Consider the following 23,695-nt stretch of genomic DNA (forward strand, 5'->3'; position numbering starts at 1 on the left):
TTCTCTAAGGAATTAACAGGATTATAAAACGTGGGCATGGAGAAATGAAAGGACAAGTAAGTCATATGCAATGTATAATTAATCCATGGAGTTAAGATCTGGTTTTGCTTGTCAAACACTGATTTTCTCATTTAGGCTTACTTGATAATATCACACGCATTCCAATAGTTGTGCCTGACTTTAAACTTTGGGGTGTGCTGTTTAATTTTATGCGGTTAATTGTGTGACAATTCTTCATCTTGAATAGGTCAGTGTTGATGTTGTGCATTACATCTTGTAGGTGTTTAGACATGTATATTGTTTATTGTCCACAAATATTTCCTCAGTAATGTTTCTTATTTGTAAAACCATAGTATCATAGAATGGCTTAGGTTGGAAGGGACCTTAAATATCATTCCAAACCTCTGCTGTGTGTTGGTTGGCCCTCATCAGTTCAGGCTGCCCAAGACCCCATCCATGGCCTTGAACACCCCTAGAAATGAGGCACCCACAGCTCTGTGCAGCTGTGCCAGAACCTCCCTGCCCTCTGAGTAAAGAATTTTCTCCTAACAGCTAACAGAAATCTTTTTTCTTTTAAAGTCATCCCTCCTTGTCCTATCACTGTCAGAATGTGTAAAAGTGAGACTCTGCTTTGACAACAACAAAAAAGCAAATACCAAATGACAAATGATTAATATTTGCTTAGGAGAAAATATCTGTATTTGCTTGCAAATTTAGGCATTTATATGGTTCTGGTGCAAAGCCTGCCACTTACCTGAAAGACCTTACAGGGGTCAGGCAGCTGAGAAGGTGCTTTTTCCTCAGATTTTTGTGGAAAAAGAAAGCAATGTATGTGAATATTCAAAACTAGAATAGTTCTGTATTTCCTGCTGTTTGTTTTAGTTGCAACGCATTAAAATAGAGCAAATATATATGAAATGCTTAATCTTGTGAACCGTGGCTCGTGGAGGATCCTAGCTGTAAAGCAAGGAGGTGGTGGGGAACAGCCTCCAGCAGTTTGCTAAGGGGACTGCGGGTTTAGTTACTTACAGGCCAAGAATTGCTGATGTTAATTAAAAGTATAAATAATTTGCATCAAGAGAGAAAATTATTTGTCCGCATATTGACTGCAAGTGTAGTTTTCAAATCCCTTGTGATGTGATGAATCCCAAATGCCATAAAAAAATTTGGGCTGGATCATTGGCTGAAAAGTCAGCTGCGTTTGCACTGAGTTCTGTAGGGCTGAACAGCTTTGCTACACCAGTAGCTCTGCTCTGTACATCTGCAAGCAGAATTTGATAGCTGAGTATTTTGCTGTTAGTAGTAAACTGTATGTGAAGATGTTTGCACTTACTCTCCTTCGTGGATTCATATTGCCCGTTACTCCATCCGCCTTTCTTTGGCATCACGTCACTTCTCAGCAATAAGCTAAAATATGCCTGGCAGGTTATTAATTTATGTTTGCTCATCCTTTAGGCCGCGTTTTTTACCTTTTTGCAAGGAGATCCTTACATATCTTTTGACCAAAAATATATAATAGGGAAGTTCACACAGTAAGAAAGTTGATGACCACTTTGTTTTGCAAGGGGATTTTACCTGTGCCTGGGGTAGGGACAAATAAACAACTGTGTTCACTGTAATATCGCTCCGTGCAACTTTCTCTTGCCACTAGTTAGGCCTTAATACGCTTAGAAGGTTGCTCTTCTAATTTGAACTGTGTGAGACTTTGGCTGGAGGCTACTTCTGTGTCCCAGTGATAAAAGAAGACATAAAACAAGCTGGTGCCTGATCATTCTCCCTGGCTGTCAGTGAATCATGTTTAATAGCATCTCCATTGCAGTTTTGGCCAATTTGCTTGCAATGGCATCCTTTTCCATGGGCTTACTGCTCAGTAGGCCCTGAAGCAATCTATGAATAACTTCCCAACAGATGCTGTTTATGAATTGAAGCAAATGGCTTCCCTGTTTCTCTTTTTTCTCACTTCAATAATTTTCAGTTACATTACGATGAATATTTATAGTCCTATAGCAGTGCATAAAAATGGGAACAAGCAGACCCGTGCATTGTTTCATACGTGAGTGCTGTTCTAATGGGTTTTGGCTCAATGGTTTTAATAATGTTGTGTTGATGGACTGAAAAGAGAATGCAAATTGTAGATCAGTCACTTCCATTCACTGTTTTAGCAGACCGGGCATTGATGGAAGACTGTATTAGGAGCATGCATAGTGCATCTTATCTTCTGGAAATAATACACCCCCTAATACAAGCCTACAGAACCTTTCTGCTCAGCTTTATCCCCAGCGAGTGATCCCAGCCACTGCTAAACAAAGGGTCTTACACTACCACAGCTGGTGCTTCCTAGATTTATCTGACTCTGGATAAAATGTCATGTGGTTTATGGTAAAATTATGTTCAGAGGTAGGAATAGCCAGTGTTACATGTATGTCATTCCTACAAAGTACGATGGAAAAACTGATTTGTAATCAACCATCTTTCTTTAGCAGAACAGCTCAAAATTCTTGTTCAATCCTGAAAAGGCCACTTTACAACATTTTATAGTTCTGTAACAGTTCTTTAATGTTGTTTTGCCAAGAAAAGTGGTGAGATTTACAACTGTGTATGTTTATTGAGTTTTTTTCCAAGGGAACAGTTCTCAGCATTGCTTCATTCATCTTCAAATGTCTGATCTACTTTGTCATTTCTATTAAGCAATGAAGGCTAAAGAAATAATGCTTTTACTATTGCAGTAATTCCAGGATTAATAAATCCATTAAATTACTGGATACACTTGTGCAAACATATTTTGCAGACACATATACCATATGCAAACTCAGACACAGAACGTGTTAAAATATTTCATTATCCATTGCTTTATAATAAATTCATTTATGCTGTACAGGTGATAGGAAATAGGAATGCCCACATGCACTATTCACACTACACATCTCTAACACAGCGTTTTATTCTCTGGTACAGAAGTTGGAAGCAGGAAACAGAATGACCAATTTCTTGTAACCTAATGTGATGGCACTCATGTGATTTAAAAATCTGTCGTTAATAGGGCACACTAAAAAAATACGACTGTTGTGCCTATGAAACTCAGACCATGTGGTTTCATCACTTTGGGCTCTCCATAAATGAATGAAAAGCATTTACCGTGTTAACTTATATTGTCAATTGCCATCTCAGGAAAGTAAACTCAGACATGCACTGAGTCCTGAGTTCTAGGCCATTAAGTAGCAAAATAAACTTCTACTTCTTTAATATTCTGAAGTCTCTTGTAAAAGGCACTGATAGCTGACGGTTGGCATTTCTAATTCACAGGATAGTGTGACATTTTAAAATGTGTACTTGTTCCATTTCTCATGAAATCAATATCCTGGTAAGCTGTCAGATGGGGACATTCAGGTTTCCGGATTTGGATGTCAGGGTGAGGTCAGGCTCCCTGCACTGGGTGATGGGCTCAGTCCTGTGGTTCCAGCCTTCTCTCTTCAGCTCCTGACCAACTCTCTTTCCTCTCCAGGCTGTGCCGTGTCCTGCTTTATAAGTTATTGGCACTTTCTTTCTGCTCCTTTTGAACCATGACAGTGCAATGTGTGTCTTTCTCACATCTTTGTTTTTTCTGGTCTTCTCTATGTGACACCCCACTTACTGCATAGAATCATAAATGAGTCTTCCCTTGAGATTAGATCTAATTAAGAAATGTACAAAGCCCACAGTAATACAAAGGCCTAATTTGAATGTTTCAGCATCTTTTAAAAATAATAAAAAAAAGTCATTAAAATGTTGACCAGGTATTTACAAAAATGCCTTCTCGCCATCAATCATACAAAATGCTTTTTTATTTAATTATTCAATATAACTTATCTTCCCCTCTAACTCATTTCCACAGCTCCCTGCATCTTGGACAGGTTATTGATCAGAAGTGTACAGAGAGGGTCTTTTAAAGGCGGGCTTTTAATAATAATCACCTATGCACATAATCAAGGAGCAAGCACTGGTAGAAATCCGATCAATGGGAGCATTACAGCATTAGGTATTAAATAAATTGTTTCAGCTTATAATTTTGGTAGCTTTGACATCATTTCAATATCTGTTCTTTTTGGAGTTCTGTCGTGGAGGAAATGCTATCTTCATACATCACTGTCAGCTAAGACATTTTGCTGGGGAAGGAAGTGAAGTAAGCAGAGTAAACAGTTTTCCTCTGGAACTGAACTAGATCCTAGCCCTGGTTTCCAACTCCCATAACAGTGACTTAATACTTCTGAAGTCCCCAGAGAAAGCAGTGAAAAAGATCCACCCAAAACATTTGACAGAAAGCTGATAGCATGGTACAGCAGCGTCAGTCAACCGGGCAGCGGGAAGCAGCAATTAGCTGTGCTCGAAACAAAGATTGGGTCTGTATCTGAGATATGTACTTTTCAGTTTCCCTAAACAGATTTTGAATGCTAAACATATTTCTACTAGTCAAGTTTTCATTTTAATAAAGGAGTATTGTATATTTTTTAACCAAGGAACAAAGACCAGTGCTCTCAACCCAGCGCCTGTCCTTGTGAACCTCAGCTAGGAGTGGTAAACAAACACTTTCTCAGGTTAATCATAAAGAATTGATTTTTTTTTTCAGTACAAACACCCCAAGCAGCATCTCGACAGTGAACTGCTGGGGTCAGGCACGAGTGACATTCAGATCACCCAGCAGGCATCCTGCTGGCTCTCCCAACGACCACCCCTGCTGCCTGCAAGCAACCCTCAGTGATGGGAAGAATGGGGCCCACAGAGATGCAAGGGAGAAGGGTGCTTTTCCCTATATAAATACCTATATAAATGCATATTTATTCCTTCAAAGGGGTTTAATGGTTTGCGTGCAGTTGTGAACAGCTTTAAAGCTTGGTGTTTCTAATGAGTTGTTTATTACTGTGGACCTTCAATTTGCCACACACTGAGCAGGCTATAAATATTGCTCCTCTATAAATTATTGATAAAATCAACCTCTTTTATCACTTTCTTGCCTGATGTAAACTATTTTGAGCTTTATGTCCTACAGATGCTTTTAACCACTTCTGCTACTCTTGCACACACGAACCAAATATTTGCTTTTATGCTACTGTGGAAATGATTTTGTTGTGGCTACAGTAAATTTCCTCTGATTTTTTTACAGTGGATACCAATAACCAATACCAAAGTAGCTTTGTTATTGCCTAACAAAAGGCTAGCATGCTTTAGCTTTAAAAATCATATCTCTCTCATTGTTCTTTTCATCTCAGGCTTGTTTTCTTCTGTAGTTAATTATTTTCTAATAGACAAAATAAACCCCATTAGTACTAACAAGAGAGAGTCAGATTAAGGGCTCACAAAGGCTTGCATCTCAATGTTAACATTATTGTGTGAGCAGAAATTTATCAATTTGGAATTAAAAATTAATCACCAAAAGTGTTTTAGGAGCATGATTCACAGTCAAACCAAAATACCAGAGTGTTTATTTTATTCCATAGAGAAGACAGATGTCTTTATCTTAATTCTGTGGGAATTACGCTGGATAATAGAAAGGAGTGTGACTTTAACAAAGCTAAATTTGAACCATCACATGCGATCACTTTATCCCTTTTTATTTCTTTCTTCTTTGTGCCTTTCTCAGTGTGACATGACTCAGACAGAAATAGCAGGATAATGTCACAGATGTTCTTTTACACCAATCACCAGCTATTGCTTATCCAAATGATGTTTTAATACAAACACAGATCTACTCATTCTGTTTTATCACTGTCAAATTTTGTTTCAAATGGAATAAAAGGAGAGGTGTGAGCAGATGTGTCATTGACAGCTTGCTTCCTTTGCTGGGCTCCGTGGCAAGGCAGAGGATGTCAGTCACACCTGCACTTTTAGAATATCTAGTTCTGCACCTTTTTCACCCACTCTGGTGCTCCATGAGCTGTTAAGTCTGGCACAAATTGGCACAACTCTTGTTACTGTCCCAGCTGTGCTGTGGTAAAGCCCATGTGTTAGAGCAATAGCCAACATTGGGTCAGTGCAGGGAGCCTGCAGCTTCTGGGATGTCTGAGCCACCAGAGAAAGTGAATTTCTTGTTGGATGGAGGCATATCAAGCATATTGCTGTACAGAGGGATTTGGATAGGAAGGTTGGCTAGATCTGAGCAGGGTCCTGCTGAATTGGGTAGTTTATGTTTGTGGGAACCAGGCTGAGAGAAATCCCAGGGAAGAAACTGTGTTTGTACAATAACAGCAGAGGCCACAAAACACTGCGAAATAAATAAATTCATAAGCATGAAGTGAAAAAAATACTCTCTCAATCACAGTTTTTATGTGATTTATGTCTTTAATTTATTTAAATCAGTGACCCTTCGAATGCAGACACAAAATTAGAAGCTCAGCAAAAAATCCAATTGCCATAAGGAAATACCGAGCTGTTATTTTCTCCTCCTGTGGCTCACGCTCCGTGTTGCATGAATTTATCTCCAAATGAAGCACAGCAAGGACTCATCCAGCTAGAGTATTATTGGTCTGTGATTTGGGTACCAGGCTCAACACGCTCCCTGTCGCCCCCAGTCTTTTCAGAGAGTATTTGGTTTCAGATACATAAATCTGTAAGCATTTCATAGCAATTTTGTGACCAAATATACGCTCCATATTACTTAGGAGATTTTTCAGTAAGCCAGGAATGCGTCAGTGTCCCTGTATTAATCAGATGGTCATGGTTTCAAAGCTGCTGATATCCGTGTCACATGGCCCAAAGGGGTCCACAAACAGCAAGTCTGCTCTGCAAGGAACTGAAACGAAGGGGTTTTTTCCGTATTTTTTTTTCCCCATTGGTTACAGTGGGATTTGGTTCAAGCTCAATAAATTCAACAACAAGCACTGGATCTTCAGCTGGTGTAAATTTCACACGTTGCTACAAAAGCAGCCGCTGCCTTTCATGGTGGGAATTTTCCTGGTATCTTGGGTATACGCATTTCACAAGTGATGAAGTTGAAGTGTCCACCTCTATAACTTTGAAAAAGATGCTTTGCTTATTTCCATGCTTTGCTGGTGTCCGCACTCAGAGAAGCAGTTTTCTGCTCCTTTTTACTGTCCTTGTCATTGACTAGTAGAATTATTATTTGTGCAGACATTTTCCAGAAATATGTGACCAAATTGTGCCCGCAGCACAATGAGAAAAACATGTTCCACGTGTCGGGATGAGGCAAAAAAAAATGCAGAGCATGAGATGTACTTGATTTTCTTTTAGGAAATTATAGTATTTTTAACAATCTGGCCCTCCCTGCCAAAATAATCCAACCCTCTTTCAATGTTTGCCAGGAAAGCTACACCGATATATCAGTCTTTAATTATAGAAAACTGTGTTTGAGAAAAAAGGGAACATTTAATTCTCTTTAAGACACTGATTTCTTTTGCAGTCTCTAGGAATTAAATCAACCTGCTGGCTCCAAAGTGGCCGCTTACTCAGAATACAGGTGGTGCAGGAAGAACTTGATGGGGTACAGTTTACCTATGGGAGTATGGTGCAAATGAAACTCTTCCATCAGTGACTGCCTTAACAGAGAGCCAGCTCACCTTCACAGATTTGGAATTGTGCAAGCACACATCAGAAAAACTCTTTTAAATCGTATAGAATGGGGTTTGTTCAACTCATGAGCGTATTCACTCCTTAGGAAGATATCTTTAGGGATTAGATTCTTTGAAGAGCAGCAAAGACAAGTTGTGCTTTCTAAAGACATTTTACATTGTATGTAAAAATTCCTTCTGAAATTTGGCCATTTAAATTATTTTATAAGGGAGTTTGTTGGTTTGTTTGTTTTTGTTCTTTATTGCCTCAGAAACTTTCCTGCATTTTCCTTCTGAAAGTGCAATATTCCTAGGCTTTCTGACTGCCTGATCCAGCTCCACTGCCTGCTACCATCCTGCTGTGTGACAGCTCCTTCAGAGCTTTGATAGTGATGGACAACAAGCACGGCACCCAGCTGTTTCTCTAGGAGTGTTTCAGCTGCATTGAGATGCAGATTTGATCTGCTTTAGGCATGGACACTCACCACATTTGTGTCTCATTGACAGAATCCCTTAACAGAGAGCTTGTGCCAGGTTTTTCTGGGCCCTTAGAAGACAAATAATGCCAGAATGACCACCAATGCAGCATATTATGAGAGAGAGACTCATGGTCTACTACTCATGGCAAAATCAAGCCCCACTCAGCCTTTCTAAAGCAAGTATGAGTCGGTAGGATGATTTTATACAAGGTCAACTCGTTACATTTTGCAGCTGTGACTTAATAGTAAAATTTCAGAAGCTGCATTTACAATACCATCAACAAACCACAACTCCAAGAGGAGTCTATAATCCTTTCCCAGCGTCATCTCCATTGATCTCAAAAGGAAACGCCCTCTTGCCATACTCCGTGGATTATGGAGCCCTCTAATGTCAGGAAGCTGCACTGGGTGAAATGTGTCAGCTCCACTGAAACATAGCATAGTTTATGAATGAAGGACATGTGTTATGTATGCCAGCCCTATAGGCACACTTTCAAATTGTACTCCTGTTTACACTCTGAAAACCACTGACTCCAGTGGTATGGAATCAAGACAGAGCTCAGCACTGTATCTTTAGGAGACTCATTTTTCTTATGGGAGATGTTCTTGCTGCAGCACTCACATACATTGCTATCAACTTCTGATTAGAAAATGAGGTAAATAAGCACTCTACATTGCATTACAGTTTTCTTCAGAATAGACACAAAGCAGATTTCTGGAAAAGGACAGTGAGTTAAAGTTAAAAATGAAATCTTTGCATTAAAGCTGCGCAAAATATGTGGTTTCCAAAGAAACCAACAATACAGAAAGAGAGCCATGTCACCGTGCTTCAAACATTGCCCACTTGCTAAAAGTCAAAGCTATGCTAACAGTAAAGAGCTTAGCATGTAGCAATGAAGAAATCTGTATTAAAAAGCATAGAAAGCTGCTCTAATTTTCCATGACCCTACATAAGCCTAGTAATACTCATTAGCGTCTAAATACATTTATTAAACCTTCTCAGCATTGAGAAGATATGACTTCTTTTAATTTGGATTTGTTTGCAGCTAAAGCTTTCGTATGCTGTAACTTTCATGGGAGTGACAATAACCTATACTTGAGGATTAAGGAAACACATATATTCCACATTTAATCAAAGTCACTGATACTGTAATCTACCACCCTTCTCAAAGCAAGCAAATGGACAAATCTGTGTCCTTAGGTAAACAAGTTTGCCTGTGACAGCCGCATCCTGGATTTCATAATCAAGTGAAAAATTAGATGAACCCAAGTGAAGTTGTGAGTTGATGCAGCTGAATTGTAACAACAAGGCCATTAATAGTTATTAATGATAACTGGGATAAACTGTCAGATATCATCCATGTGTAACTAGGTAGACATGAACGGATGATTAATAAATGTGTCCTAAAGAAAAGGAATCCTTGGCTGAGACTTCGGTGAACTTGCAAGCTGTGAGAGCAGATATAACAAAATGCAGAAACAGGTCGTTTGTTTTAATTTTGGATATACTCTATTTTAACGCAGACCCCAGCATCACACAGTGCAATGCCATAGAAACAGCAAACTTACTGATTTTAGAAGTAAGTAACAATGAAACGTCCCTCTTGGCTCAGAAGCCTTTATTCACCCCTGACTAATTTCATTACGCTGCTCAAGCTGACATACTGATTAAAAGAAAGTCATTCCATTTACTGTTCCTTTTAATCATTAGGTAAACATAATAGGCAGCGCTGGGTACATTTGGTAAATACGGAGTAGATCAGTTATTGCTCCTCAGGTGCTGATAGTACTATCACACTGGATTATCTCCCCTGTTATCAGCACCCCATTCTGCCATATAGCAACTTCTTGAAATTGCAACGTTGTAAACAAGAGGCCTTTGGGTGTTTGCTTTCTCTTTTTCAAATATACATAACTGCTCGGTAATACCAGGATGGTTAAATTATCCGTACAGCTAAATGACTTTGAATTAGATTTTTTCCTTAACTACACCAATGCCCCGTATCCACTGATATCTATAGAACTGAGACACCCAATCTATTTATTTTGTTCTATTGGAGTTCTATTCTGCACCCATTTCCAGGCTAAGGTGAATCTAACTGCTTGCAGAGCATGCTCTCCTGGTGGAGGGCTGGCCCAGACTGCCCACACAGCTGCCCATCTGGTGGCTGCCAAAGAGTCCTCACCTGAGTCACTGCTGTCACCCCTTCAGAAGCTTGACATGTTCAAATAACCTGCATGACACTGTTTTCAAGGCTGGTGAAGGCATTGCCACAGCAGGGTGGGACTTTCAGAGCACTGATACAGATCTAGTTCTTCTCAAGCCGTGGGAGCTTTACTTTATGGTTTACATGAGAGTGGAATTAGAGAGCACCTCTCTGAACCTCTTCTGTGCAGAAAATTGCAGAACATATTTTAAACAATAGGAATGACATAGTGTGGATAGGCAAAGCCTAGCTGGTGCCTGATGTGTCTCCTTCCTTTTACCCCTCTTTTGGCCATGGAGAGCCACTCCTTTTCTTGCCTTTGCCCTGTCAGTAACTGAACCTGCAAACTCAGGGACAACAGAACACAGAGATAGGAAGGCCTTATAGCAAGGCAGCAGTTTTCCCAACCTTTCCCTCAGATCCACAGAAATACAGACCCATGCTATGGTGCCTTATAGGGTACCACACAGAAAGATACATGTCTAATTCCTGGTTAACTCCACTAACAAGGCTGTCCTGTCACTCTGCAGGAAACAGCCTTCAAATGTCCTTTAGGCAGAAGTCTCAAAAAGCTCCACATTTACAATTATTTTTTTTTCAGTCAGTTCCTGTCACATTTGTTATCACAATTACTATTATTGGCATTTTGGCCATAGCTGCTCACTCATTTTTCACAGAGTGAGGGTAAAATTGGAACCCAATTAATTTTTCCAGTTGTAGTCTCGCAACTCCGAAAACAAAAGAACCCAGAAGTTGTCACCAGCCTGCCCATTATTTTGTTTGCTGCACAGCTCTTTCCCTCCCGAGCAGTTGCATCAAGATGAGCTTATATCTGATGCCTTGTTGTCATTTCTCTGTTTCCTCTTTGCGAGACGCTGATGGCTCATTGCAGATTGGAGAAGGCTCCCGGCATGGCAGCTGTCTGGACAAGCTGCAGGAACAGGTTAGCAGGAATAAAACCTCCCCGAGACACAGGCTTAATACTGTTTGCATGGCTTTCACTCTTTGGCTTGCAATCACTCTCACATCAAAGAAGTGTTTTACGAGATCTTACATTCAGAGCGTTGTAGAGAAAAGTATTTGTTCCCTTCAGCTACTCCCAGGAACAGCCTGACAACAGTTGGTACAGGGGAGGCGTTTTACCCTTCTGAGTCCCTTAAAGCAGCAACATCTTGCAAGACTGAAGTACAATTATAGGTGCCACAATTTTTATTACTATCATCCTCCTGGCTTGTCTATTCCAGTTTAATACACACGTCCTCACCGCTGTGATTTTCCATGGGCATAATTAATATTTTGCCTTCTGAATGCAGCAAGAGGCATTTGTTGGTCTGTTGAGAGGCTGAGCCAGAACGCACTGCTTCACTGTTGGTAAGATTTTAATATTCTCAGGGAACACTGATCTATTTGCTGCAGTTTTGTTCAAATAACACATCAGTCAAAACCAATATCAGTCTTTTCACATGAATCTTTCCAATGTCCTTGTTTTAGGCGTGGATTTTCTTCAGTAGCTTTTTATTTACTTATTTGTGTATTATCAAGGACGTTGCAGATGGAGAAGAATAAAGTCAAGCAGGCAAACCTGCAGGCTGCTGAGAGGCTCTCATCCTAATAGCAATGTGCAGTGAGATGCAGAATCTGAGGATAAAAATCTGGCCATGAGCAATGACCAAACTCGCAGTCTCCAGGACATTTCCTCCAGTGGCTCTCTTGTAAGAGCAGAGATTCACTTTTCTTTTTGTCTGAGTCTTGTTTCCAATTAATTCTTTATCAACACTTTCAACCTTACTAAGAACTTTATCCATTTTTTCTCTCCCCTGAAAGAATGATACTTCTTTAAGACTGACGGTGAATTGTACAGAAATATCCTGATTTAGGCAAAAGCTCTGCTGAACAATTTTCTCTTTTGGTTTTTGGTTTTGTTTTTTGTGTTGTTTTTTCTTTGTTGTTGTTTTTTTGTTGTTGTTGTTTTGTTTTGTTTTTTTCTATAAAGAAGACAGTAAGCACTGCTTTTATATCAGTGCTGACAAAATGTAGCCTTCAGGCCCGTATCTGAGTCTCCTTTTGCTTGATTACTTACAGATTTTTCTCTTATCAGGTGAATAGTTTCATCATTTGATTTCATTGTTGGTTTCTTTCCAGGTGCCAAAAGTAGTGAGTATTTAAATATATATCTGAAGTGCAGCAGGAAATTGAAAATTGATTCTCTACAGCATTTATTTGAGTTGTGGTTCAAGTTCTTGCTTCAGGTTAGCGAGAGCAGAGCTAAAACAGTCTCAGTGGAATGCCAGCTAGGCAGACAGTCTGGAGTTGTTTTGGTGGCATCTTTGAAGAGAAATTCAGCAACTGCATTTTTTTAAACAAGTTTCTTGTTTACTGTTGGCACTTCTAAATAAGCATGGAAGGTAAAAAGAGACCTAGAAGGATTCTGAATTACTTGTGTAATGTGCAGGCACCTTTCAGTGGAAGCAGAGGTGATAAGTTGGCAAAGATGATTGATGATCAGATTACAAATCCTAATGGTTTTCTTTAGCTTAGTGCTGCGGAGCGACTGCAGGTTCTGACACAGGTCAGAATTATTCTGTTCGATTTCATACACAGAGACATGAAGCAAGTGCCTTCTGCCCAAAGCACTCACCTACAAACTGCAACAGGAGTTAGTCTGGTGAGGACAAGAAGCCAAGATGTCACAATATGGCAGTCCATTAGTGAAGCCTGAACATCCAGCAGGCAGACAGACAGCTGTATGGCTGCTCCCACAAGCATCCATCCACTGCTAACCCATGTTGGAGACTTGTGGCTCAGTCTCTGCCATGAAAGTGAATTTACTTTCCTTCAGCTTTCCAAACAATTCCCCAGGCTGCTAAGTACAGCTGCAGCACACGAGAGCGCTCCAGGAAGCTAAGTGCCTACAATGAAAGTAAGTGGCAAGACATAAAGTCATATTTACACTGATGTTTCCATCAATTTGATATACTAACAGCAATGTACTTACTCAAAATGGTAACCTTTGTCACTCTGAGTCTTATTTCAATGAGTGGTTGGAACTGCACTTGGGTGTCACACACTTTAGTGATGATATTCACAGAAAACCAATGAAACTGGTCTTGAGTAAAACACTTGCAAGAACATAATTGTGAGTTAGACCATTCTCTGCCTCTGTTTAAGTTCTCTAGAGCAGCACCTCCAGTGGTGGCCCATAAAATGCTGCCTGGACTGCAGGACTGTGAGATGTGAGACAGCTCTAGCCACCTTTATGCTCTGGCAGGAAAGAGAGTACAATAATGATTCACTGTTACAGGCCAGTTCAATGCAGATTGATTTGGGTTCTGTTCCTTTTTTGTTTAAAATGTATTTCCACACAAATGAGTTTGATACGTTCCAACTTCCTAAATAATAACTCCATCAAAATTTTGTAATAAATAATTTTAAATTGCCCTAAAAAATCTACTGGAATTAGAAACAAATCAGCAGATTCTCTGTTCAGCAGGAGCAATAAATCCTTTGCCTATCACAGCGTACAGTGTTTACATTTGCCTAGGGGCTCTAAAACATTATGAGATGAAATGATTTTCCTGTTCCTTGGTGTCTGGCCGCCATAGAATTTAAGTGTTTCATGAATTTAATTGTGAAGAGAACAGTTTAACATTTTTCAGCCCCCTGTGGGAAGTGGAAGGAGGAGCCAGATGGATGTTAGGCTGCCTGGGAAATGATTCATATTTAAAGTCTTGCTATGGCGACTCTATCAGCTGAGATTGAGAAGGCCAGCAAATGACCCCAAGTCCATTGAAGCAATGTAAACTGTCAGAAGGCAGTTTTGGTACTGTAAGTAGGGCCTAGCTTTCTACTCATGGTGAAGTTTCATTCCAGGTTGCATAAATATCTTTATTTATGCAACATTAAGCTAATTTTCAGCATTTTCCTGAAAGTCTATTAGTTGCTTTCAGGCTCTCTGAAAGGTATCATACTTCATGGGGTGAGAATTCATCTGTCAAACTTTGGAGAGAGAGTTTATGCCTCTAGCAGCCAAAAGCTTGTTAAAAAAGGGCTGCAGTCTTTTGCTGGAGCACAGATAGAAGAAACAAAAACCACCACTGTTGCTTAGATGTAAAATTAAATTTTTTTCACTGGAAAAGATTTTTCTGATTTACTCTCATTACTGGAACCAAAGGAAACATATAACCTAAGTCAGCCATTTCTATACAATGAAGAAAATGAGGGATAATCACTGCAAACACTGGGGGAAAAAAAGCAGACCTACTAGGTAAGCTTCCTTTAAACACATGTTTATATTTTCATTCTCCAATCTCTGTTTTCTTACCTTGACCCTCTTTATTCATGTTTGTGTTTTGCAAGCAACATAGAAAGATTTCTGTGCCATTATGTATGCTCACTTGTTCTGGCTTCCCTACTTGCCGCACAGAATTCAGTGTGACATGAACAACAATTTGATGTACAGAGCCTACAATGCCAACAAAATGTAGTATTTTATTCAGAAGCAAATGACAACAAAATCTTTGAAAACCCAAAAAGAAGGTGAGGTAGTAAAAGGGATGTGTGGGAGAAGAGGAATATAAAAAAGGATCAAAGCGGATCAATTTCAGCTAGCAAGTGATAACATACTCCTCAGTTTCCTAGAGTTAAATTTGTAGCTTCCACTATATTTTAGTGACAGATCCCGTGTAGCACACTTAACCAAAATTGTCCCTTATAAATTTGTTTCCAAACAACAAAAAAAAAATAGAATTAAATATCGTCTTATAAATTTTACAATTGTGCTTGGGAGTGAAGCAAAATCAGCTGTCAGATGAAGAGTTCTATTGACAGTTTCAGTGAAGAACAAAATCAGTGGAGTATAATGTTAATAATTCCTTCTTTGCTATGATAATTCAATCCCAGCATTCTGCACTGTGACACGCATGGCTTGCTTTGTTCATGATGTGATGTTACACACGTTAATTCTTTGGGCACAGTCATCTTCCTTTGCCACCAACACCACACATGCTTTTTACTATATACATGCACTGAAAACGAGTGCTTCAAAGCTTCCTGATCAGCCCCACACCGCTCCATATGCATACCAAATGACGTGGAGACAAATGAATTTGCTTCCAGGGACACAATTGCATGAAGCTTTTCTTTGGTTCATTAAAACGACTGCCTGGATACCCGCTCAATAAATGTTCTTTATCACTGAAAATTAGCAGTGATGTGAATGTGTCTCTTGAACTTCATTACTACAGTCGGGGTTACGAATGGCACAGGCTGAGTGTTGGGAATTGGAAGAAATAAAAGAGTAAATCTGAAAACAGAACAGACTGGAGGCTGGAGCACTACTGCATCTCTCTTAGGGTGGAACTGCGCATTAGCAGATGGCAGCCTAAAAACAATATGTGCTGAGAGAGCTTGAGATGTATGGCAAGATTTTCAACACCTACACAAACGTTCAAAAGAGTATTGTCTGTCAGGAGTGGTGGAACAATTTACAAGTTGCTTTTGTGTGGATTTCTGAAGCTATTATCTACATAGGATCAGCTAGGAAACGTTGGAGGCAAATTCAAGGCAAATTTTTGCAGAATGGAATACGATAACTAGTCACAATATTAATCCATATGTTTTGATGTGAGTATTGTAAAACTCACACAAAGCAGCCCAGGTCCTGCCTATTGGCAGATCATGTAGCTAGGTTGTTTGTGCGAGGCAGCAGAAAATTGCAACTGAAGAGCAAATCGTGATCTTGCCATCTGCCTGGAAGGAATTATTATATAGGGTTGGCTGTCAATCAACCAACCTGTTTTGAAGCAAAAGCAGAACAGTATATGATTTTTTCCACGTTCATTTCATGCACTAATTTCGTATCTGGCAGCTCTTCTTTTCCAGCAGCCGTTCAGCACGCAGGGCTCTGGCCGCAGCACTCTGCCCAGCCCTGCAAACAAGTAGACGAGCTGTGGAAGGGAATGCCTGCAGCATTTTTCTTAAATAATGGCAAGGCTGGTGGCAGTGACAGGGAGTTAAATCTTAAGGTATTGCGTTCTTCCAAGCGATGGCATCAGGGATCCGTTGGCTCCTGTATATCACATAGTCTTTTGAATCTCACTTTCCTTTTTTGTTCCATTGGAAGAATTTTCCCCAACTTCTTGTTTCTACCTCTTTAAGGGAGACTTTTGTGTTACTTTCCAATGTTGGTTTTTTTTCTTCTCAGTTTTACCATTTCTTTACCTTTTTCTTTCCCTCACCTCCCTCCCTGCCTGCTTTATCTTTTCAAGGCTACTGTATCGCACAATAGTTTACTTAATTATAATCAGAATTGCTTTATAGAACACCTCTAATCCATGGTGCTCCAAGCATGCCAAAATAGGGGTTTGGAAGCCACACCTGCAAAACCCAGGACATGTTTTAAGAAATAAAGTGAAATATATTTTAAGATCACATTGTGAACCCATTATAAGAGCTGGCTTACAGGGTGCAGGCAGCAAAGAACCTTCTCAAATTGCTAACTGTTTTCTGCCATTGGTTTACTTTGTGGTGAAGTGGAAGAAATACACAAGTTTGCAAACTATCTGTTTGGTTAAATGCCCTGGTTCAGCACAAGAGCTGGTACTCCCTCTGCAGCTGAGACCAATGCAGAGTAAATTGACTTTTAAGTGCTATTTTCAGAGTAGCACCTACAGTTATGGAGCTCAGAAGTGATAGGATGAAGAGTAGAACTGGCTCTTTGAATTTGTCTTTTGCATATGTACTTTGTGAACTGAGCTCTTTCTGAGGATGGGTTCTGAGTTGGGCAAAGATGGGCATTCCATGTACACTGGGGCACAGAGGGATGGGACCTGGAGGCATCTCAGAGCAGAAAAGGGCATTAAGCTCACAGACTGGCTTCATTTTGGCATTCCCTATCACACAGCACAACCACCCTGGCACACTTTCCAATTCACCCATGTTATTGCAGGGTTTTATTCTATCTGAAGAAATTTTGTGTGGTGGTTTTGTGTTTGTTTGGGTTTTTTTTTTTTGTTTGTTTGTTTTTGGAGCTGTTAGAGCACCTGGACCTTGTGCCAGGCAGTGACCATTAGCAGCTGAGGTGTTTGGGCTTACAAAGCTTCTCTGCCCCAGCTGGGGTGCAGCTGCTGGGAGGGAGGGCTGAGCTGATGAGTTTGCTTCAGGGCTAAGGTGAAGAAACACACTCACAAATTTATAGAAAGAAATTTCTGAGTTAGGGGGAGTCAGAAACAACACCTAAAACAGCTTGAGAGCTCAGACCTCTGTATTTTAAGGTTGGTAATCTAGGTTTCTGGGGCTGGAGGAACAAGTTCTGGGTACTGCTGAAGATGTGTGCTTTTAGCTTTTGTGATGAGCTGGGGAAGATCTTTCTCACCCCTGTGATCTTCTGGGTGGAACTGGAGGTGACCAGGGATGGGCCATGTGCTCAGCATGGTACCTGGCTGCCCTCCCTGAGCTCAGCGGTCTCTCTTGGTGCAGCTGGGTCTGGGACAGTGGAGACCTATTGTTTGTTAAGCTTTATTTAAAGCTAGCAATGTAGTGAAGCTGAAGGGAACAAAAGCACCCTGGTGACCATGGCTGAACTCTCTGTGCTCTTTGCCTACCAGCGTATAGCAATTGCTTTGTTCTGGTTGAATTGCTTTTATTTATGTTGTGAATTTAGAAGTTACTTACACCTTCGTGTAAAACTTGACTTTTAAGCAGTTAAAGTAAGCCCTAAACTTGTGCTTGGAGACTGCTATTTGATCCCTTGAAGCTGACTAACCCACTACCAAGTGTCTTCTATGACTACAGATGCACTAATTTTCAGTTCATGTACCCTGGCCCCTGATTTGGCTGCTGTATCTGGATCTTCATGGAATGTTCTAGTTGGTCTGCAAGGGAACAAGCAGGCTAATTCTAGAAAGAGTTCTTTCCTAGCAATTGGTTATTTCAATAGTACTTCATTTAATGGATTTATCTGGCTAATGTAAGAATGCATGATCTTGAGTTTATGCCATGAAGACATCGATGAGAGGAAGAGATTCTGAATGTTTCAGATTAATATGATCTCGGTAGCTGGTAAAAAATAAAAATATTGTTACTTGACAGGATCAGCATGATCAGCATCTCTCTAGGGCTGCTTTAACTTAGATTTTGTTACTGGGTTATTTGTTGTTTTTTTTTTTCTTGAAATTTTCTGAACTGAAACAAAACAACTTATCTCATTATAAGGCAATTATGTTCGCCTCCCACAGTGTGATGAGACTGATCATGTTTTTGTGGTTGTGTTTATAATATATGCTACTGATATTTTGTTGCTTATTGATAATGTACTACATAGTGAATTCCTCTTAAATACTGATCTCATTGGCTAAAGACAAGTTATAGATAAGCGTAGCAGAAATGCAAAGTCATGGACAGTGATTGAGCACCTGGTGGGAAGGCAGGGCCAACCCAGAGGAGCTCAGCTGCGTGCAATGTCCCTGAGTGATGGAAGGGGTGGAGTCAGGTTCCACCCCTTCCCAGACCTCATTTAAGGGTTGGCAGTGGAGGTGAGGGAATTGCTTGCTGTAGGTCCCTGCATTCCTGAGGCCTTCTAAAGGTAAGCAGCTTCTTTTCTTTATTTTTGCACCTATAGTTGTTGCGCTTGAGTAAATCCTCACTTGCTGCAGCTTGGAGCCTTACTGCTCTGCTGTCATTGCAGTGCTTTCCATTGTGTTAAGGTAAGGGTTTTGATTTTGGTGTGTTGTTCTATATACTTTAAAAATAACTGGAGTGCAGGCTTCTTGGTATAAATTTCCTTGACAAAGGTAGATTCACTTCGATTCACTTCTTTTCTTTGTTTTTTATTTTAGGCGGGCACAAGACGTAAGAAGCAGAATCTTTGCCTTCCAAGCATAGGAACTGTGAAAACTAGGCCTCTTCTTAACAAGGAAGAGTGGTACCTTAAAGGTAGGCTGAGAAAAACAACTGTGAAACTGTTCCTTTTGTGCTCTGCTCTCAGTTCTTCTCCCCCTTCCATTGATACTTGCACTGGATTTTTAATTCTTTGTTGTTTTTCATTGAAAGTGACTTACAGTGTTTCTGTATTTGCTTCCTAATGGCTCCAGCTGTGTCATCTTGTTGGTTGAGTCTTTGTGTGTTGGAGGGGCTGAAAAACAGTTTCTACTAACCAAGGCTGCTATGGCTGAGGAACAAGGAGGGGTGATAGAAGGATAAGGTACAGACATTGTGGGAAGGAGCCACCAGGTATTCCTATACCTAGCAGAGCTTCTCCATTGAGCATTATGTCCTGATCTTACTGTATCCTTGAGCAGACCCCTATGCCAACATAGGTGGATGGGGAACAGGGCAGAATTCCTGGCACGCTGTATGTGATGTGCTATAATAACCATGTCAACTAGTTCCTGAGCTCATGCAGGTAATGGTGTCCCTGCATACGCTGCTGTTCAGTTCTGCTTCTGCAGGCTTTGGGTGTCTGCAGTCTCATTGTTTGGCCAGTAGAGGCTGTGGTCATGGCCAGGCAAATCACCAAACCTTTCTTTGATGCTCTTCCTTCATGAAAAAGAGTGTAGTTTTCTAGCTGAGATTTTCATGCTCAGCATGGGGACGCATGAGCAAAATCACTGCATCTTCTTTTCACTGGAAAAGCTAAAAGAGAAGAAAACCTGTCAATACAGACTAAATAATTTAATACTATTGCAGAAGACATGAGAAGGAAATGCATTCAGTTCAGACATCGAGGTTAGGCCCCTCACAAAAAAGGAATTAAGGTGGTGGGGACTTAAAAAGAAAAGTGCCTGGACAAAGTGGGGAGGTGAGGTTTTTTTGGGGGGCATACAGAAAGTACTGGAAAGGAAATGAAGCACCACTGTGAGCATCTGACTGCAAAGAGTGTGCATGTAACATCAAACATTGCTGCAAGCACTTGTATGTGTTAAACAGAACTTATTAACATCTTTTTTTCTTGGCAAAGCTGCGTCCACAGATGAGTTTTAGGAAATCCCTAGGTCTCACCCCTCCCTGCAAGGATCCCGCTTTAGTGTTTGTGCTCCCTGTTCTCCTGTGGGAGAGGCCAAGAGCCAGAAATGCCCTGGATGAGGATTGCTTCTTCACTGTTTTTACTCAGTGCTCATGGCTGCCATTCAGACTATTACATATATGCATACTGATCATCATGTGCTCAATTGTTGTTTCTTCACGTGGGCAGGCTTTCCTTGGAAGCTGCTGTGGTGATGAGGTGGGATAGGAAAACTTCTGCTCTGTTGCATTTTTAAAGATAACTTCCATAAATGTTGTGGACATGAGAAAATAGTCTGCAATTGTCCTTCAAGTGGAGATAAGATGAAATGTACTGTTAGACTGCCTTGGCTCACCTGGAGTGGGGACATGTAGGTACCCATGAGCTGCAATGTGCACTGCTTGTTACCCGGGCAGCAGATGACACTTAGTTTGGTGTATGGGAGAGAGCTTTGTAGGGTGGGTGGAAGCAGCTGGGTGAGATGGAGAACACAATCTGTGAAAACCAAAGCTTTATTGTCCCAGAAGCACTAGAACTAATGAGCTTTGCATTTCAAAGGTGCTGAGCCTTCTTCAAACTCTGTAAAATACATTCCTGGGATTTGTTGTGTTAAATCTCTACATGGGGCAAAGGGGCATGTGGGGGAGGAGAGGAGCAGAGATGGCAGCATGAGAAAGTAGAGGCCAGAGGCCCCTATTTGGGTGCCAGTCCCAATCTGCTGTCTGCGTGACTCTGCCCAAGTTGCATATGCTCTCCTTCTCTGTCTGCATGGAAACTTGTGATAAATAGAGGCCCAGGGAGTGAAGAGCATTTATTTTTATTTGCCTATTTTTGTCATCCGCTTGGCATCTTTAGATGAATGGTGGAACCAGGAGGAAAAAGCTATTCTTGTGAATACAATCATTGTTTGTGTAAGGCAGCCTGTCTCAAAGACAGTTTGATGCCTGCTGACCCTTTGCAACCTACTTTCACCTTGGAAATATCGCCTGAGTGCAACAGTCTGCTTTTGGCAGCCCTGCCGGCAACCCCATGGAGTTTTTCAATCAGAGCAGTGGAGAGGCAGTTTTCCATTGCTCTTTGTTCAGGGTAGCTCAAAACTCCTGGTCTCTGTTTTGTTTTTTTTTCTGTTTGCTGTCAGGTGTCATAGTGGAGGTGGATGGGCCAAGTGGGGGGGAAGACCAGGCCAAAGTGAGAAGAGCATTCACTGTAAATAGCATAAGTTAAAAACTGCACTGTCACCTTCACTGTTCCTGGCCTCTTCCATACCTAAAAGCCTTTCTTCATTCTGAGCTGAGCAGATGGTAAGCTTCTCCAAATGTCTGGAAAGAGATGGGGCAAGACTGCGTTTAGAACACCCTGCTTCACTGTATTCCCACTTACAAGACGCTTTGGGGCAAACAATATCTTGTTTATAGATTGATGCCTCTGGGTGAGCAACCTGCAACTCTCCCTGGCCTGTCTTTTGATTTTTGCCATTTCCCCTCCCAGGCAGATACCATGCAACCCAGGGGCTGGTCTCCTCGCTGCAGGTTCTGGGTCCATCCTACTCCAGTGCTGGATGGAGCTGCCACTGTACTGGATGGATGGTGCGGCCTTTTGTTGCCTCTTCCTTCTAGAAAGGAATTGCTTTCAGCCTTCCTTTGTTATGACAAAGGATTTTGAAATGTGCAGACTGTTGACTCCTATCTTATTTTCCTCCATATTTTCTGTTTCTGGCCTTGTCAGCGTTAGCATCTCCAAATTCAATACGCTATCCCATGGGTGCTTGTAAAGAAGCATCCCCTTCCTGTCAAAGTCAGTGATGCTTGATACAAGGAGGCAAAAGTAAAGCCCCAAAGTGTCAGGTGAAGACGACAGCATGCCCAGCTGAAGACAGAATAAGAGAAGCTTTTTCCTGTCTTACTGGTCCACTGAAAGTAAAAACTGGCAGCAAGGACACCAAAACAGGTGTGAGGATGCTACTGCAAGATTTGCCAAGGCTGCCTCTGTTCCCAGTTAATGCTGGAAGCCAGGGCGGGGAAGTGGCTGTGCAACCTGTTTAATATTCTCTTCTGTTCCTCTGATCTCCCTCCTACCCCACAAAAGCAACATGTCCCATGCTTCTGCGGAGCTTGTCCTGAGCAATAGCAGCATCTGTCAGGGGTTATGGTGGCATTAGCCTCATGGTGCTGGGAGTTAGCAGTGCCTGGCAGAGTGACAGTTCTGCTGTACCTTATGTAAATCTGTATCTTGCATAAATCTGTCTCTGCCTCCTCTGCCAAGGTGTGTGGTCACAATTTTCTGTTCCTCCTGCTGTCCAGGGGGCCTTTTGCTTTCCTAGAAGATCTTCTTGAGACCCCAGTCCTGCCTCTTGCCTCACACCTCCCCATTCTATACCCTTCATCACCTTTCCAAGAGGGAATGCATCTTGTTAAACAGGTGCTATTTTAAAATAAACTCCCACCACCTGCCTCTCAGGTACTGCAGAAAGCTTCCATCTTCCTGTAGAAAGAGGGAAGGTATTGAGCCTCCCTGTGGCTTTAGCAGCAAACCAGGACTGCTGCAACCACCAGCTCTTTGCCCATCCCCTCCTGCTGTGGACTGGCCCAGGTTGGTTCTTCAGACATCAGCAATCAATGTGCCTTGGTTGCTTCTATAAACAGAAGCTTTTGGAAATATCTAGACCTTTCTGAAGCCAGAAAGGAGCAGTGATTGCTCCAGATCTTGGCCTTCTTTCAGCATCTAAGGGAATTCTTGGGGAAGATGAGGAAAAAATTTATTGAGGAGAATATTGTGTGCCAAACCAGAGTCCCGTATTTCCACACAACGTACCATAAAGAATCACTGATCTCTGGCCACTATAGGGCTTGCCCTAAGTGACATACCAGGAGTTCTGTGGCAGTGGCAACCTGGAGTGTTTCCCTCCTGTGTCACTTCATCCCACATCACCGTTGCTGTATTGTGGTAAGGCTGTAAGGAAGAGCTGCTCTGAGCGCTGTGCTGGAGACCTGTGTAAAGCAGTGCTGGTGGGGCCAAACTCTCAATGCTTATTACATAATGACACAGGGGCTCCTGGGGAGCGTGTGCACCGCCAGGTAAACTTGTCACACCTCTCAGCAAGCGTCTCCACGGAGACATCTGTCCTTGGTGCACAGAGTGAGGTGCTTGAGAAGAAAGGCACTTATTGCTGTTACTTGCTATTGTTGGTGTCAGGAGCGGTAGAAGGAGAAGGTAGAAAGCTTTTCTGCAATAGGTTAAGTTGGAGGGGGAAAAAAAAAAGTGCTGTATTACAGTGTGCACACAGAGCTCTTAAAATGGAAGTTTGTTCTGTCTCCTTGCCTTCCTCCTTCTGTAGACAGGCTTGAGAGGTATAAAGGGGAGTGAATGGCATTGAGGATGTAGAGTGCCTCTTTAAGAAATAATTACACATGGTACAAGACGGAGAGGAAACCATGCCGTTCCTGTAAATGGCTGCTTGAGATGTGGACGATA

The 23,695-nt window shown here is 41.3% G+C and overlaps 1 protein-coding gene across 3 annotated transcripts in view; it reads left to right on the forward strand.

Moving 5' to 3' along the window:
- Positions 1-23,695, forward strand: part of TAFA1 (TAFA chemokine like family member 1) — a 293,761-nt gene that overhangs the window by 70,357 nt on the left and 199,709 nt on the right. For all 3 annotated transcript variants that reach the window (XM_048958045.1, XM_048958044.1, XM_048958046.1), the window contains one exon: positions 19,059-19,155. The gene's annotated coding sequence lies outside the window, so the exon portion shown is untranslated. The remainder of the gene's footprint in view (positions 1-19,058; positions 19,156-23,695) is intronic.

This window comes from Lagopus muta, chromosome 11 (genome assembly GCF_023343835.1).
Source record: "Lagopus muta isolate bLagMut1 chromosome 11, bLagMut1 primary, whole genome shotgun sequence".
Lineage (NCBI taxonomy): Eukaryota > Metazoa > Chordata > Aves > Galliformes > Phasianidae > Lagopus > Lagopus muta.